The following is a 20298-nucleotide window of genomic DNA, read 5'->3' on the forward strand; positions in this document are numbered from 1 at the left end:
TTTATAATTACTCATACACTTTCACAATTTTTAAATTCAAAATCAAATATATTGTTTAGCATACTATCGTAATTTACGTTGTAGAGACATTAGGCATTTTGGAGGCAAGATGAAAAATTAGCAACCGCCTTCTCCGGGAATCGAACCACGGACCTCTAGAATACCGGCCCAGTGCGCAGAACCACTACACCACGAAGGCACGCTAGGAAAGTGAGAAATACCGTACAACGTCAATATTTTTTTGAATCATTGAGACAACCATAGCAAATTCAAGCATAACAAATTCTGTTCGATTTAATGTGTCTGATTATGCTGAAATTTGGTAAATATTTATTTAAAAATCAGCTGTAGAATTAAGGTAGGTGTATAAACTTGTTGTTCGCTAATTCATATTAATAAATCATTATCACTTATTAACGCATATGAGCATTATAGTCAAGTTTTTTGTCATTAAATCCCAGTTTCGTTACTTTTAGGACTCTGTGATTAAAAAGCTAGGCCCTAGTAACTAATAATATAATTCTGTCAAAAATGAGTGAAGATACCTTGATATCTTTTATTTTATTACTTTCATGATACTATTGCTAATTTAATATTATGATTGATAGATGATAATGGATTATGGAATTTCCATGCACGTATCTCATATACTTTATCTCAAATTTTATGGTCTATCCTGGAAGCAGCAAGCTGATTGTTTTATTTAACAACATACCCATCACCGGTTTCCTCATTTTTTCGACTCTTACCTTGTCATCATAATATTTTACGAATGACATAAATGACAATTTGAATAAATATTTCTTTGCCATTTTGTTTTCAGTTTTTACTTTTCAGATAAAACAGAAAATGCACATCTAGTGCAATCCAATGCAAAACGGTATCCAGTGCAAATTATAAAATGCATTTAAGTACAAGGGGAAAGAAATATTTAAAAATATGATAAAACTATTTCATATGACGCAGAATTAAATATGAAATCTCTGATCACAAAAAAGCATTACCACTAATGAAATGCATTTATTTTAGCTCGAATGCGATAACGAACATGGCAGACAATCCTAATCCACATCTTTTCCTCATGTAAAGATGAAAGGAGATTAATATAACCACCTGCTCCCCCAGAAAGCTACGTAAATAAACCGGCATCTTGTACCAAGCATGCGAAATAAAGAGATTATATTAGTAATAGAAGTTTTATCTTTCCATTGTTTTATTACTTTATATTACTCTCCAAATGAATTCGTTGGCAATTTAAAAGTATTAATATATATTTCATTATTAATAAACACTTATAAGTCTTTGTGCATGCTCTACTGATTGTGGATAATGCTTGCAATAATCAAAATGTGTTCAAAATTCAAGTTTCAGCCGTTAATTAATAGACATGTTAAACCAAACGCATTATTTGATAAGAAAGTTCAACGAAAAATTAAACAGTTTCATCAATTTTTCTTTCCAAATCTAAAATATTCCGAAGTCAAATTACTTACGAAAACTGTTGAGAATACTTCAGTGCTTATCAGAAATGCCTGTGAACATGCGCAGTGTAGTCAAAAATTACTTTTGAATTCGGAAGAAAGTTATTCTGCGACGTTGTGATATTCCTGTGTGAATTTCTCCATATTTTTAAGCGCCTGATCAGATCTCTATACAAAAAATTAGACTTTCTAAAACGTATTTTAATAAGTTAGCTTTCTATTATCTAGCATGTTTAGCATATACTTTATATAAGTCTAGGGATCGGGGTAATGTATGAAAAATTAGATTATACTAAAGAATATATATATACATTGAACTTTAAATATATAACAAAATGAAACTTTGCATCATTCGAAAGGTTTGTGTGATTGGCAATGTAATCTACGTCCAGCGGTTGTTAAAGTAAAAGCAGGATAAATATTTTCGTGGATATGGCATATAAGAAGCAGAAAAAAATAGAAAAGTGTTTAATATATATATCTAAAATGTTTTAGTATTTGCCTGAAAATATTATTATAAGGCAATATAATTCAATTAACTGTATCATTTGGTGAAAACTTAGTTACACTTTTTATACCGTCTAGATATGAATAAGAATTGTTTGATTATGTCGTCTGATATTTTTTTATTCATGATCAAGACTATTTGTAAGAAATCATATTTTACAACATACATAGAATCTTGTTCAAATCTTTTGTTTCATTTTTAAAAACGCTGATGTGTACAACACATGACTTCCTTTTAATGAATATTAAATTATACGCTTTATTCCTGCATTTTATTTAATATTATTTCTCGACTTTAATTAGAGATATATTTCTAATTAAATTATTTCAGTTCTCGCTTCACTGAAAGGCCAAAATACATAAAAATTCAAAATATTTTCCTTCAAGATTGAAAGATATCAAAAAACATAAAACACCAAATACAATTAAAACAATTAAAAAGCATTTTTTACAATTAACATTACAGTTTTTAGGCAAAAAGAAGCAATTTGACCAACAGGCACGAAAGCAGGTTTTTCGGAGCACAAAACTAAAGTTTCCTTTTGGGCCCACTCTGCAAAAATACACTGAAGGTGCAGAAATAATTAACTCACTGTTCTAATATGTTTCAAATGTAAACAAAAATGGCAACTATGCTAAAAAGAAAATTAAGCTTAGCCGTACTTAAACAGCATGGAAATTATTGTATATTCTACAAATATTGCATGCAGTGCATAAAGCTTAACAGGAAGCGCAAAATTGTTTAACAGAAAGAGAAGAATAACAAAATTCAATCATTTTTAAGCATAAAATGCACTATTTACTAAAATATAAGAATAAAAAACTGAGCTCAATGAGTGGAATAACAGAACGGGTACATATATATATATATAATACACACCTTCGGTGCGGTGGCTCCAACGAAAAAGGGAGGCGCACAACTACATGTTATAGCGGTCCTATAAAAAATTTGAACGCTCTGAGGCTACTCATTTTTGAGTTAAGCGAGGCACATGCATACGTATATACGTCCGTACAAGACGCCACGAAAAAATTTCTTCTGAATGCATTTGCAATCCGTTTTATAAGTCGTTTCGGGAAAAAAAAAGGTCTTTATTCTGTCCTTACGTACAGATGGCCCGCAAAAATATTGTTAAATTGCATTCGACAGCGGTCAGAATTGATTTGTTCCTTGAAATATGGTACCCAAAATTTTTCGCGATTACTGTATTTCCTTTTTACATCGTACAATAAATTAAAAAAGACTAAAGATTTATTTTGATTTTATCATAAACTTGATAATTAAAGAAACACAAATTCACTTCCACTTATGTCGGTAATCACACACAATTATACATTACGTTACTTAAAGTTCGAAAGTTTAAATTTAAATCTTAACGCCTGGCTCGTCTATTTATATGACTTAAAGAAAATACCAAATACACACACACACCATGCAGACGCCATAGAAGCAGTGAAATTTCGATGTGATCGACTAAAGCTGCCAACGCATTGTCTTAAAGTTAATTTCTTGCTCCTCTTTTAAATTGTCTTCATTTACATTTTATAATGAAGTAGACGAGAGAGTTAGATTACATGAGATAATTTTGCTTAAAAATTAATGTATTAATTAAAGTAAACCTTAGAAAATAACCTAAAAATACTTCGCTATTATTATAATAAAATGCATTAGTAAGAAAACCAAATTATTTGAAAGTCTGAGGAGAATAATTTTTATATATGAGCATGCTTATGATAAATGGTATCTTAAAAAAAGGTCCCAGAAATATGCTACTTGGTATGCCGTCTCGAGATCTGGTAAGGATAAGAAAATAGAGATCATAATTGATCTCCGATTGTAGGAGAATCTCGGTATTTATTAATATTCGTAAGAGATCCTCTAAGAGAAAGAGAGTAAAAGATAAAGTTGAATACAGATAAGAATGAGCAAAATATTTCTCACTGGAAGACTATTCTCAGTTTATTTATTCAGTAGAAACATATTTGCTTAGTTTTTTTTTTGCCTCAACACTCAACTTATTAAATTTATCACACATGCTTCATAAATATTTAAAATTTTGCTGGGAAATTGAATAACTCCTGTGAATACGCTTACAGATGAAAGAATTAAGATTTCAGATTAGAATTTTTTTTTCAAATCGCATACGTAAGTGGCACTCGAAACTGTCAGAGATACGTCGAGGTGTCGACGTATCTCTGACACGTCGAGTGTAATTTCGACTTGTCGAGATTAAAGAATTTCGACAAGATTCTCGAGATTGAAGAATTTCGACACGTCGAGACTAAAGGAAAGAAAAAGTATAGTAAGTACAACTTCTATGAAGTGCGAACGTTTATGTCAGCCGTATTTATGACATGCAACTAAAATAAATTTAAACTTTAAAACTAAAATAAATAAAAAATCTGAACTAAATGCAGATAAAATAAATTTCCTCTTGGCCAAGCAAATTGAACACTGATCAATCTTTCACCAAAAGAGAAAAAAACAATCCCAATCATCAAAAGGAAAAAAAAAAAAAAAACACAGAAAGAGAGACATTCTTAAACTAACTGAAAAAGTTCACAAAATGTCTCCTTTAGGCTGGACTTTATCTGCTAGAATACTTGAGTGATTTTAAGAGACTCAGACAATGGGTGTCAATCTTATTTAAGCAGACATAATGTAATGGGCCAGTTACGCAAGGTCGAAAAGCTTTTTTAATTACATTTTACTTTCGAAGTGTACAATTGGATTCTAATTAGATAAGTGAGACTGTGGATTCATTACATTTATACTGTAGAAGCAGGAAATTTGTGCAGTGCCCTGGCCCAGATTCAAATTCGTGAACTTCTTATCGCTAGACGGACATATTTTCACCTATACCACGTAGGCACGCTTCAAAGAGGGAGAAAATACCTTATATCATACAACCACGCACAGACTTTAAAGGCGACTGGGAAGAAGGGATCCAATCGTCAAACGCTAGTGATGAAGAGTTACAGTAAATTACATTTTAGTTCTGGCGCCACTTGTATGATAATTTGGCTTCTTTGGGAGCAGAAAATAACGGAAGAGAGAAATGCTGCTAGCTGGAAGTGCTTCCATTTACACCACGAGGGCAAGCGGAAATGAGTGAGCAAATCCCTTAATTGGTAGCTTAATAAAAGCTGTGAACTATTTTACGTTAATTTTTTGTTAGTTTTCCAAATAAACATTGAATGATATTAACATATTTTATTAATAATCTATACCTGGTACAGTATGCGAAAATATACAGCAACTTAGTTTAATATATTTACAAAATTATGCAAATAAATGTTGAATATCCTATCTTAAATTGTTCGATAAATTTTTCAAAAATATATTAAAACAGTATTATATAGAAGGAGAGAGAAATGGAAATATTGTCTTCCGTAATTTGCTATAAAACTCAGACAAACAACAGAAACAGATATTTTAAAACAAAATAATGAGGCTTGCAGCATTAATTGTTTACCAAAGTTAAGGACATTTGATTCAAATAAAATTTCGAACGCAAAGCAACTTTCCCATTTCTTAAGAATTCTTTTAGCATCTGTAAGAAAAATCTTTTCGGAAATGAGTTCCCCAGCTTCATTTAAAACTTTTAATTACTAAGGAAATCAGATGTTTCACAGAATAGGTCTTCCACTCTTTGTAGAACTGGGGGAAGTAATCATTTCCAACAATTATTCTGTTAAAGTTTCGACCTAAAACGGTAAAGCAAGATGGTCGAAAGCAATTAACTTCTGGAGACAGAAAACAAGAAAGAACCTCTTAACAATAGGAGTCTTTCAACCATTTGCGAAAGTGCAGCTAAGGGATTAGCCAATCAAATGCAAAGACCTATACTTCACCACAGTGCATTGTTACAAGAGAGTTTCCGAGACTCCCAATGGACTGCGAAACGGCTCAACGCAAATCAAAGGAAATGCGAAGCTATAAGACGAAAGAATCCTTGGAAAAGACCATTTTTCTACGCCTTTTGTCGTTTATGGTCCCTGAACGGCCAACTACAGAAGAGTAGCATAAGTGTCGTTAAGCACAAAAACATCAGTAAGACAAAAGAGAATAAAAAAGGGTGATCACATTAGGTTCTTGAGAACCTATCACTCATTCTATTAAAATGACAGCTAAGCGTTGTGTCTTATTAGAGATATTTATATCAATAATGTGTTCATTTATGTTTTAAAAATTAATGATAAATCTTATCATTCATTTAAAATCATGCTTACAAGAAACTGAAGAGAAATGTCTTATAATCTTTTTAATCTTCCAGCACGCTGGCTTGGCAATTTTACATGAGCACGCGCGTCTTATTTTTTACGACATCTGTTATTTTACCGTTTTGGGCACCAAAAACGGCAGAAATGAGTGAATATTGATAATAAATTTGTTAAGAAATAAAATATTAATCTTATTATTGCAAAACACAAATGATATCACATTCAAATATAAGTAAATTATTTTAAGGTCTTATGTTAGTGAGATGGAATAGCAATGATGTATTTCATTATAGAAAATTAAAAATTTATTACTTGTTTAATTATATTTTAAAATCGAAGCTAATTTTAATATTCATCAAAGACAAGTATAGACAAATAAAAAAGGAAAACACCTTGGTAGGAGAAAAAGTATGTTTATTATTACTTACTTCTGCAAGGAAATTTACTTCTTACCGGTTACAAAAACGCATTTAAAACTAACTTTAATGTTTTTATTTATTTCTGAAAAATGTAAATAACAGAAAATAAGGAATGGAAATCGCTATTGTTCTCCCATCCAAAGGTTTTCTTGTCTTCCTTTTCTTCATCAGCTAATTCTTGAAGAATCCGAGCAAAATCAGCTGGTTGCACATATTTTTTGGCCATGAAAACCGATATAAAATTTACAGAGCCAAATGCATTCAAATTAAAATATTTCACATCAATTAATAACAGAAAATTACAAAATATTTGAGAGAAAAAATATTTTCCGAATTTTAAAACACGACTACGCGGGTGTGGTGACTTTTATGAGAAAGCTGCCATGTAGCACAAAAGTCCAGTTAAAAAAGAGTCAAATGACTTCCTGTTTGGCACATTCCCTGATGTTGGAAATGGTATAAAGGAGGAATAGAAATGACCTTCAGACGTCTCAGCTTCGATATGCGAAAAATGTGCATTATAAACTGAATTTGTCGTAACTTTTGACAATACGCGCGTGCTGGAAGGTTAATGCTACTTCTTTAAGCATCATTAATGTGCGATACCTTCTTCGTAACTGTTTAAGAGAGTATGAAAGAAATTAAGGTTGCAACATTACAGAAATAAGATAAACGTATAAAATGAATCTTGAAATGTATTGTGCACAATTTCAAATGAACACAAAATCCTTGAAAAATAAATGCCGTGGGGAAATGTTTGCACACATGATCGTAATTAAGGGTTTTATGGACTTGATTCCCGGGCGAAAATTTTATTCCTCGTCCTCGCAGTGTTTCAATAAATGATTACGTAGGAATTATCTGGTGTGTAGAAATCATCTGGCTTTCAGTAGATGAGGTCATTAAAGCATCTAGCTGTAAGGAAAAAGTCTTAGATTCAGTTCATAACCTATCTTCAGGTAATAATACACAAATTATTTTGAATTGGGAAAAACGGAAATCACACAAACCGCTTGATTAAGGAAAAAAAAAGAACGATTTCAGATTTTAACGATGGCCTAAAACAATTTGTTAAAGTTTTCTACGCTTTTTTCTAATTTTCAAAAAATTTTAAAAGCAGCAAAGCAACATTGTTTAAGATTTCCTGATGCAGTGCTAAGTGTTGTCATATATCTTTATATTTTTATCAATAGTTTCTTAGTTCATCAAATCAATGTTCAGTTTTCTTAGTAAGATGGCTTGGAAAACATTATTTTTTTGTCTTTTTGTTATTAACGTTTTGCGCAATTCAGTATCACTTTCTTCGTAATTACTGCGCATGAAATTCTGTTCAACAACAAAATTACAAAACATTTTAAAACAGCATAAATTTAGAACATCCGATAAAAATATTGGGCTCTGGAGATGAGAATGTTTCATTTCACACAGTGTTGCCACTTCTCTCTTTCAAATCTTTTTAGATTATTAACTGAAAACTCTTTAAAATTTTATAAAATATAAAATACAAAATTCCAAAATTCGATCTTCCAGGTGGGATGGTGGACTACATTATTCAAAATTTGATGGCTCTAGATACCGTCATTATTTCGGAAAGCCACGAATATACATACATACATACATGCAGATTCTTCATTACTGAATTTCTTTAAAAATAATGCAATGCGATAGTAATTCGTGGCAGCAGTTTAAATAGTGATGCAACCTCTTAGAGAAATTCAAAGGAACATCCCGTTTTGAGATGAAAATACCATTTCGGATGACGCCCTCTTGGGCTACAATGAAATATTAAAGAAAAAGGAATTTAAAAGATTTGCTATTTCATATTACTCCCAAAAGGGTGTTTTTTCATTTACAGACGTAGATATGCGTTTTAACAGCTTTTGAGTTAACGCTCCATTGGCTAAAATTATTTAAAAACAGCATATCTTAAGAATTTCCGATAGACAGTCTTGCGCGCTGGACATAAAAATTATTTATTCTTTGCACTGTAAACACTGCTCGCTTTGAAACTGTTGAGTTTTTTAACAAAAATTCTTTAAAATGTTACAAAATATGAAATAGACAAGAAAACAAATTCCAAATTCAGGCTTCCCAGGTGGACCTGTTCAAGTGTGACTATGTTATCCAAAGTCTGATGACTCTAGGTACATTTGTTGTTTCACAGTGCAGGAAACATATATTCATTCATGAAGATTTTTCATTATTTAATTTCTTTAAATATTAGATAAGGCGATAATATTTGATGGAAACAATTTGAAAAGCGATTCGACGCAAAATGCTGTTTCAAGACTAATAGCTCTTCTGGGCTAACGACCATTTGGGCTTTAAAAAAAAAAAAAAAATTAAAACAATTCAAAGCTTTCAGATTTTACATTACGCCTAAAGGAGCCTATTTTAGCATTTTGAACGGTTACCTTTATTTATTAAGTATCATATTTTTCGCATTTAAACCACAAAACTCAATTCAACAGCAATATCTCAAAATAATTGTAAAACGGACATATCTTTAGAATTTCCGATACACAATCTCGCGCTGGAGATAAGAAGGACATTTTTTCATTCAGTGCTGTCATTGCTTGCTTTGAAATCGTTGATTTTGTTAGTCAAAAATTCTTTAAAGTTTTGCAAACTATGAAATAGATAATTAAACAAATTCCAAATTAGGGCTTCCAGATGCCCATATTCAGTGGAGGATTACGTTATTCAAGATTGGATGGCTCTAGGTACTGTTGTTTCATCACAATGCGAGAAACATACACATATTCAGGCAGATTCTACATTATTTAAATTCTTTAAATATAACTCTGGATGATACGATTTGGCGGAAACAATTTGAAAAGTGAAACGGACAACGTTTCGAGGCAAAATACCAAAACGAAATTAATAGCCCTTCTGGCTAACACCATTTTCGCTATAAAAAAAAAAAAAAAAGAAAAAAAAAAAAATAAAACACCAAACACTTTGTCACTTTATTCGTGATAAATTAACCCGTGATTAATTATGCTTGATAAACTAATCATAGGTATATTTGATACGAAATGCCATTTGTGATTAGTACTACACTTGCAGTCCTTATAGTCCAAGAACTTGTATATATATATAAATGTTATCGAAGATGTTTTGGATATTGTGCATGAGAATGAAACTGAAAAGAGACTTTACTGAATTTGAAGAAAGGTTGTAAGGGATGAACCTTTTACTAACTTCAACTTATGATAAATACTTAATAAGGCTGTCAACGACTTATCGATGAATCTTCAAATTACAGAGACTTTAGAAGGAAGTAAAAGACCCTTTGTTTTAAAATTAAGTAAACATGACCAAAAGACACATCTCATGCTTACTCATGTTTACGAAACTGAATGTAAATATATAATAGGCAAAGCACAAGCAAAATAGTTTAAACTTGAAATTGGCTCTCACCAGCGTGAAATAATATTGGCAATTCTAATGCACGGTCGGAGACAGAATCTCTTATCAGAAAATAGCAACGCGCTTTCACTAGGCAAAACGTGCCATGCCTAAATCATCTCAAAACTTCACTTAAATACACGCATAGTAATCTGTATTTTGACTGGAAAATGAAAAGTGAGAAGTGACAGTAAAGTCCCTTAAACTAAAATAACTGGTTCAAATAAATAAACTCTACATGGTGAACTGTTGGCAAGAAGCTCGCAGAAGCCAGACAGTGGTCGGTTTCTAGTGATCAGAAAAGATGAATTTACACATAATAAGCAAGAATCATTCTGCAAAATTGCGTTAGATTGGAATGTTCTACATCGGTCATCAAAGAAAGCATAGCGTTGAGAACATATACAGCTGCAGTTACTTAATAAAGTTCTCGACAACGCACACCATTGCTTTCAACCATGCAATGATCACACTAAGAGGGTAATATAATATTGAAGGTATGTTACGTAGTCTGAATTTTGTTGTAAACCATATAGCACCTATGTGATAGAATCCTGAATGAATAGATTAGTTTCGTTTCCAATTGTGAAGGATTTTGCACTCTGTAATGTGCCCGGACATAGCTTAGATCTATATGTTATTGAACAGTGAATGTTGCCACTGTGAATGTAAAATTTGTTTTTTAATAAGTGGAAATCTTCATTTTTTAACATTTATTCTTCTAGATGCATTTCAACTGAATAAATCTCTCATTCACAAAGAAAATGTTATGGCTTGTGGAACATGATCGTGAAGTGGTCTATTTAGACAACTGTTTTAATAGTCGGATTTAACTCATTCACAGCGTATTCGCCCATACCACCCGTGCATTCAAACTTCGGTAAGTGACCCGAAACCTGCGTCCATTTTCTGCCTGGGAGACTTCCCCGCATCCCGTTAGTACATGGTTCATTGATTTCGAGAGTTTTTAAATGACATGCTATTGAAGAGACTGAAGTAGCTGTCTTATTTGAATGTACTTTTCCTGTCTTTTGTTTAAGGTCAATGTTTAGCTACTGATGCTCGCAAATGCAATCCTGTCATAAGTTGAAACTGCACACAGGGGATGAAACCGCACAACGATTTTCAAGAAAGAAGAAATCACTTTATTTTTAAAGCAGTACAATTCTACTTTAGAGGGTAAAGCAATCGATTTCACTATAAATTAGTATACAAGGGCGTTTCAGATGACTGAGGAGAGCAGATTTTGACTTCTGTCGATTGTTAAATACCGCTGAACATTTACCAAACACATTTGAGCTGTCTCTCAGACAGCGTTTCTACTTGTAAGTCAAATTTCTTCAAAAATGTCAAAAAATGTAAAATTCCTTCTTTTGAGTCTAAACAACGGTAAGCACGCTTCTGAGAAGATTGCAGTATGTACTAATTATTTAAATAAAATTAATTAAAATAAATAATAAAAATAAACAAAATTAATAAATAAATTTAATTAAAATATAATATACTTTTAATTCTGCTCTGTTCACTATTTGTATTTCCGCTGCATTCTGTATCAGCTGATTTACGGAAACATAGGCTTTTTAACTTCTGCATATTTTTTGACAACTGTTAATTTCATTCCACATAAATTAAATATTTTTGTCCCACACATTTACCTCCATGTTGTTTCTAACTCTAGTAGTTTTATATTATTTAACCTAATTATTTTATTCGTTTGCTTTTACTTTTTTCTACTTTTGTCCTATAGCCAGAATGCAAACTAATTAAAGAATAAATAGGCGCAGAATTGCTGAATTTGATGAAAAGCTTCTGGCAGTGTTGGCTGACTTCAGTAGCACTTTTTACGCTTCGTTGATGCTTGAATTGTTTTATCAGCTTAAGCCTCGGGAAGCTGCATTTCTTTCACGAAAACTTAAGTCTCAAACCAAGGGTCATTCAAAAGCATATCAAATTGTATTTCACATTTTATTCGATTTGAACATGAATTCTGCATCGCAACACAAATTGCGATGGTTGTTTTCCTTATATTTCCAAATCTGCGTGATCATCAAAACGTGTTAGTAAGTAGGTTAACTTGTTAGAAATAGGTTCATTTTAAACTTCGACTTGAATTTGAGAATTTTTTTGTTAGACGATAAGATCAGTCAGTAACGATTGCAAGATAAGTAATCTGACTGTCATTACCTTTCTAATAGTTTAGTATTTTGAATTAGAGAGTTGGGCAAATTTGTTTTTGTCACTAAAATTAAATATAACAGTAATCTGAGATCTTGTTTTATAATTACCTTTAGTATTAACAATTTAAGTTGTTTTAAAATTAATTACAGGAAAATATTTTAAGTCTCTCTGGTTAGGAGACACGTGCCTTTACGAAAACCGTAGAAATTGGGTCCTAAAAGTCTTTCGTATTTATATGAATAAAGGCTTAAAAATCTAAAAATAGTCTCGACCCTTTAAAAGTTGGCCATTCTGCAGACTTTAAAGGACCGACGGACCCCACAGGGATGAGAAAATAGTGCGTGCGTTCCCCTCAAGTTATAGTTTTCAAGCTTTTATAATGTGCCAGACGACATGGTTCTGACATCGCAGGCGCATTAATTCGTTGCAGTTGACAGTGCAAGAGACATAACTTCACGACCAATGTCAAGAGATTTTAGGATTCTGCACTGTGTCTGTCTTTAAAGCATCTTAATTCAGGAGGGTTGACGAACGAATGATCTTGTTTTTTCTCTGATAACCTTGCAGATATAACGAATTAGAGGGTATAAAATACAATTGAAAATTAAGGAGGCGTGGCTAATTCAATCTGAAGTTGTATTTCCATCGGAACAACACGTCAGAATGCTCCTGAACTCTCCACTAGAGAGTCCCAGAATGTTCTTGAACTCTCGAATAGAGAGTCCCAGAATGCTCTTGAACTCTCGAATAGAGAGTCCCAGAATGCTGTTGGACTCTTGACTAGAGGGAACTTCGTAGCAGGCTCCTCACAACACGAGGACTATAATTCACTTCAATAACTGTTTTACCCTATTCATGAATTATACATATTTGTAAACAGTTTCTCGTAATTGTAATAAATATGTTTTGAGTTTAAAATTAAATAAGTATTACGCAGCGTTACAAATGTACTAATCATTATACGGAGTCAAATTCAACCTGTTTCCCCTTACCCACAGCGGTAACTCATAAAGGTATCATGTATAGGATATGAGTCCATAGCTTTGCATTATGGACTCGTATCATATACATGACACGATACATGGCATGATAAGATGCATCTGCATCAAGATGTTTCAGTTAGCATACTTCTCTTATGTGCAGTATGGTGGTTCAAAATCAAAATCACGCCTGTCAGCTGCAAAAAGAGTAAAAGGGATTCTTAAGTTTTGTAATGAGTAACGAAAAATCTCAGAAACTGTAAAGCGAAGCGGTCTAAATAAGTAAAAAAACGAAAGCAATTTTAAAGGCAATTTATTATTACATATAATTTGCTGATTTTGAAGATTTGTTTTTTTTTCTTCGTAATAGTAAACTAACTAGAAAATAATAAATTAAAAACTAATGAGGTTATTTGTTTCAAGCTGAGGATTTAAGTTTTAAAAATTGAACAATATTAATCAAATTTTAAATTAAATAGTGACTGTACAGGATTATTAATCAAACTTTAGATTAAAGTTCGAACATACACCACTTTGCATCAAACTTCATTTTAAATTCATTTTATGAATATTAAACTTGTTTCCTTGAAATCTGTTTCGTAGCATTTTAACGTATTTTGTTGTTATCTTCTTACACAAAACTAATTATGATTCTTTATAAAAGCATCACTTCCGGAAATTGACTTCCAAATATATAAAATTGTAATTATTTCGTGCAGTTTTCTTCAATGAGCGAAAGGTAATTTAGACTTCTGAAGAAAAATATTTGCATAATATAATTCCAGACCAGAGTTTTCCTTAATGAATTAGCCAACCAATAATTAAGTTATCTTACTTCTTAGACAGATTGAGAAAATAACAATAAAAATGATTAATGCGTTTCTGTGCACATTAACATTATTTTTGCTTTACACCTATATATCATATTCTACCACAATTTAGATCATTAATTTATCACTTTTGATGAACACTCCATTTACCACAGAATTTGAATAGAATTTAAAAGTATATATAGAAGTTATCTAAAATGCTAGTGGCATAAACAGGTTTATGCAAGTAAAAGAAAATTGATTTTTGTTAGATATAATCATTTTAATCTTTGAAGATGTTGTGTACATATGTTACGGTGAAACACCGAAATCTGGAAAATGTCGACTTTCACCGGTGAATGTCAACATTCACATAGTCGCTTGATGTATGTCCGAAGTATTTTCCAAATACTCTTATTTCTGAATTCCACCGGTCAATGTCGACATTCACCATGTACTAATGGTGAATGTTGAACATATAAGAATATTATATTTCCTTCTCCGTAATTCATTCGCGAAAAAACGCACTTGAGACTCAGAATAAGAACTTCAGAATATAAGAACTTAAAGCACACAGTACATTGAAAATGAGAAAGGAAAATAATAGAAGTTATAAACTTACCAAATTATGTGATTCAAATCTTATTTATTGCAACAACTTAAACTATTATGACACTTTAAATTGCACAAGAGGCCCTTGCTTTTACAACTGCATTTATTTGCGGAACACTTCCTTTTGGAATGGCAGCGTGTACATATACTCCTCTCTTTTCGACCTACAACCGGAGCATATCTGTGATTGTCGACATACACTGGTGAGGGTCCGAAAGTACAAGAATGTAAAGAAATAATCGATCTTTCACCGACGTATTTGGTGAATGTTGACATTCCCCTGTGTAAGTCGACATTCTCCAATTTCGGTCTTTCACGGTAACATATACGTAACGTCAACTTTGCGAAGATAACTATTTTGCTTTCGAATTCAGCGAGAAATTGCACGTTGCTTATTCGGATTACATCTAATTTCAATGAGACAGAAGAAAAGGATTCCTATTATTTTTGAAGTGTCATAAAATGCTAATAAAACTTATTTCTCTTAACACTATGCATAACAAATTACATCTTCCATCTCCCCTGTTTACTACTTGATTCTAGAGAAAAAGCTCTGAAATTATGAATTTCTTCATTGGTTAAGCGGCATGAATAAAATAGGTAAAATAAAATTTTAAAAAGCATATCTGTTAAAAGTAAAATTTACATTTCACTTCACATAAGTGTTATGTCTCGAGGTAATGGCTCATTTTGACTTTCTTGTACAAAGTAAAGGAAGAATTGTAATCACGAAAAATTCCGGGTATAATATTTCAACGAAAATATACATTTTGACAACTCTCGATTGCAATTTAGCGATGTTTTTGCTTGACATCTGTACGTAAGAGCAGAGTAAAGGACTCATTTTCCCTAAACGAATTTTTTCGTGACGTCTGTATGTACGTATGTATGTATGTATGTATCTTGCATAACTCAAGAACGAGTAGCCACAGAAGCACAGTAGACAAAGAGATGGATGCTCTCATTAGAAACGTTTTGAGAAAACCGACTCTAATTACGTTACACATGGAAGAAACCATAATGCTTGCAGGAACATCTGATAATAATGTGCTAAGTGAAAAGAATAACGTGTTTAACCTGAGAAAAAATATTTCAATGACAGCTCCGGATACACGTGACATCAAGTGGCTGACGTTATTGATTAGCGTTAATGGATGCTTATGTTTGGCGGAATAATTATATACTACAGTAAGAACTATTTTTATGAAGAATACCCAAAAGTCTCTAATGCATACAGATATCTATATGATCTTGAAATATGCCTTAGTTTAATGAAACATAACTCTGAGAAAATTTCTCAATAATCAAAATATTAGCGATAAATTTATAAATAATATATTAATAAATTTGAATTCAATTTTAATTTCATTAAAAATAAAATAATAGCTATAGGTAGGATTACTTGTAATGCGAGAATTGGTTAGGAATATACATGGTCACTTCTGTAAATCTGCAGAGGTTTTATTACTATTTACAGGGACGTAATCACATATTAAAAATTACAATACAAATGTGGTTTTTATTAGAATTAATACAAGTTGGTATTTTAGCGTAGCAGTTCTGCATAAAGCTTTGCAATTCAGCAATACAATTTTCAATTTCAAAAACAATGAAAGTTCCTGAATGCAAAGAGATCAAGTATCACAGCCGCTGATCTTCACGCAACCCAAGAAATAGAATTCTGAGCCATTAAATCGGAAGTTTATGCTGGCCACTCGTTGCAGTAGTAAGAAAGTAAGTAATAAGTAAGTAACAGTATGGTAGTAAAGTAAGGAAATAGAACCTAGTAAGAAAACAAGCTGCCTGTTATTACGCGAATACTTTGTAGCACGATCTTTTCGCAACCAAACACTGTCAACAAAGGTCAATCATCAGACATGTGATAGAAAGCTTGCCTAACTGACGTTGTTATGTTGTGGCAATTATTTATTCTACCAACACCAATAGCATCGATTCTGCAATGATTATGACTGGAAGTGTTGCATAACAATCGAAATTATTATGCAACACAAGTATGTATTACTTAGAAATTAGTTAATAAAATGCCTAAGTTGAAAAAAGCTGTGCTCAGTATTTTAGTAATCATTCTAGAGACCAGCGATTCAGTAAATAATGGCTCGTTTAAGCTACGAAGATTTGGTAATTTACTTGTAAAACTTGTAAAAGTTGATAACCAGGAGAGTTTATGAGTTTTGCTTATGTGAAATTTAAATATAAAAAATACTTTCTCTAATAGGGTGTTCCAAAGAGGCATATATCCTTAAGCAGACAACAAATTCAGCATTAAAATATAGTGAAAGAAAAAAAATCTTTGAAAGCTTTAGCGGAAAAAAATATTGCAGAGTTTATATTAAATCAGACTGAAGTAATTTTAGAGTGACGAGATTTGTTTCTTTGAAAATGGCATCATTTTTAAATCAAATTTTACAACATCGTTAAAATTTAGCATCAATTTAGTTAACTGTGATAACTATTTTATGCTTAACTACGTAGATGCAGCAGACGGACGTGGAATGATAATTTGTAAATGTGAGAAAAAGATACTTTTTTTTTGCATCAAAAACAAATTATACTTTAAATAAAATTCAAAAACCCACATGAGGATCGGAATTGCATTCTCTGAAAATTAAATTAGCATCTATCTAGTCCCTTTCCATAACCAACTCATACTCACTGTATGGAGCAATTATAATATCCAACTAATTACATAAAACGCAGCGTCAAGGTTTAATTCTAGCTGTCCATAAAGGAATTCTCAGGGGAAAATTTTACGGCAGTGCGCAAAATTGACACATAAATTCGTAGAAAATACAGTTCAACATCCTCAATCGCAAATCCAATCACTAAACCAATGCTTAAAGCGAATGCATGTATAGCATTTTGGAATTCTCAGGAAAATATAAACTTGAATGCAATTTTCGGCTAGTTACAAAATCAGCTATATTACGACACCAGTTTGCGAAAAGAAATGTTCAGACCCTAGTTACGAAATAAATAATTTAAAAATAAAACAAATTATACACAAAATAATGCTTTGAGTTTTAGTATTTATATCTTTGTTGCAACTATCCACGAAATATATGCTATTGATATAGCCATTGTTTTTAATCTTAATTGCAGTCATGATATTAAATATAGAGCAAACTATGTACATGGAAATTCTTCGCTACTATGCTCGCTATAACGCATTTCAATGGGACTATTTAAAATATAAATTATATATTTGCGGAACTATTTGCGGAATATAACTAAATTCAGTTTGCAAAGAAAGCAATGGGCATAAGTTTCATTCAAAATGTGCCTTAATGGCTGAGAAAGCATTCAATTCTACCTGCCTAAAAACAGGTGTCTTCAGGAAGCAATATAATGTTTTGTCCGACTATTCGTGCCCAAAGAACAGGGGTGTCTAAGGATCCGTGCTTTTTGAAGTGAGGAAAGGAATATAAGTTAATTAATAAGAAATGATAATGAAATTTCATCAATATTTAAATAGCTTTTATGGTTACTACTATGCATTTTAATAATATAATTTTGAGCACGTGGTAATATAAATTTATACGTAAATTATCCACATGTTTATATACTAATAGAGCTAATAAAGAGTGGAAAATCTAACTTTTGGAATTTGAAACGGCTATTTAAAAAATGAATATTTTTTTTAATTATGAATTCATTAGAAAGATTGGATATATTCATTTAATAATGAAACACAGCACCATTAAAATGACTGCCACTGCTAACTTGACAGTACCCCGTCCCATCAACCAAATTTTGCAGTACATTTTCGATTGTTTGGGGTCCAATCGTATGAATGGGAACTTAGATTTCGTCTTTCATCAATCTTCTATGGGTGGTTAGCGTAACACCTATCCTTAAGGTTTTTCAAAAAAAAAAAAAAAATATCCAACGGTGTCAAATCACATTTCCAAGGTGGTCAATTGACATCAATATTTCGGCTATTCGATTACCAAAAACAGTGCGCAAAAGATCGATAGTTACGTTGGCTGTGTGGCAAGTGGGGGGGCTACTTGACAAACAAGACTTATCGTCTTGTTGAAACCAAATGTCACCTGTGTCATTCTCTTAAAATTTTTGGAAATAAAAATTCGCTTAGAATGACACGGTAACGTTCGCTGTTGACGGTAACGGCGGTCCCTTGCTCATTTTCGAAGAAAACTGGCCCAATGATGTCGTCGGAACAAAAACCACTTTAATCTTTGCTTCGTTTGTGGTCATGTGAAAGTATTAATTTACTAAGTATTTAAAAATGGAAAAATTCTGAATTTTATCTATACATGAGAAATAAATGCTGCTATAATTGAAGAATATCTACATCAACTGAATGGATACGACCTTTTAATAATGATAGTTTAATATAATACAAATATAATATTATCACTTGATTGAATGGTTGTTTCCGTGTAGTTTGTGTGCGAACTTACTTGCCTTACAGAATCCTCAATAAGCCCTTCTGTTTGCTAGAGCCCTCGTGCATTTTATTATGTTCTATTAAAGAGCAAACAGTTGACATTAATTTGAGCGTAAATCGAGACTGAGTGCCGGGCCGATTTGCATCACACTGTTACTGACATATACAAAGGATCTTTGAGATAGTTTTTAGAAATAAGCATTAGATTTTACAATTACCTGTTGGACGTAATTAAAATATTTCAAAGCACTTTACATAATGGTATACAAATTTAAGCTGTACTATACCGATTGCATATCGCATTCATATTTGTAAATAGTCTAAATGATTAAAAAGTTTTAACTATTACGGGTTCGTAACATAAACAGATAACTGGTATTACTTTAGAAGTCAAAAAATAAAATAATATGTAATAGATAACTGGTATTTGAAACTATCATTTAAGAATTTAGAGTTGACGACCAGAAGTAGTAATTTTTAAGACATCTCTGCAAGCAGTTTCTTTTAAACGGCTGCGTTCACTAGAGGATTTTCGTAGATCTTCGTACCGTCAACTGGTCAGCAGAACGATGCAATACACAATCAGCTGCTAGTAAGTGAAAACAATAGCTGGCGATTTATTTTGACGGTCTGGCTATCGTACTCGCCTTACTCTCTAACGTCAACTGGTTCTTACTGCTCGTTGTCGAAAAAGGAACTGCAATATTAATAGCTTCGGTTTCATTTAGATTCGATATCCCAGGAAGGGAAGTGCAATGCAATGGGACTCAGAACCGAATATTCAGAGTGCAGATACTGTTTTCTCTGCCATGAAGCAACATGCACACAAACCTTGAATGTCGATAATTTGGAGAAAACTGCAAGGAGTTTTGGATGCTCCTATATCAAAACTGCAGAGCTAAGTCAGTTCACAGAGGATTTATTGCCCACCTATCACTTTCGAAGGGTACTCTTAACAGCATAACATTGTCATCGCTTAGAATGGTATGACAACATTTAGAATGGTGTAGCATGGAACAGTTAAGCGTTAGCGATAATCGTGCTTTCTGTCTCATCGATAATAACTACTGTGTGAGTGTCTGGAGGCAATGCGTCCACCGACCAATTTTCCAGAATTACTCAATTCTAGTATGAATGGCGGTAACATTAATTATGTGATTATGCCATGCTGATGCTGTGGCTCATGCATTACCATATCAACAAAAAGTCCCAAAGTCAAATTTTTAAATGGCTAATTTCAGACAACTG

This window comes from Stegodyphus dumicola, chromosome 4, assembly GCF_044657685.1.
Source record: "Stegodyphus dumicola isolate Sdum_Otavi_A_Nest chromosome 4, ASM4465768v1".
Taxonomy (NCBI): Eukaryota; Metazoa; Arthropoda; class Arachnida; order Araneae; family Eresidae; genus Stegodyphus; species Stegodyphus dumicola.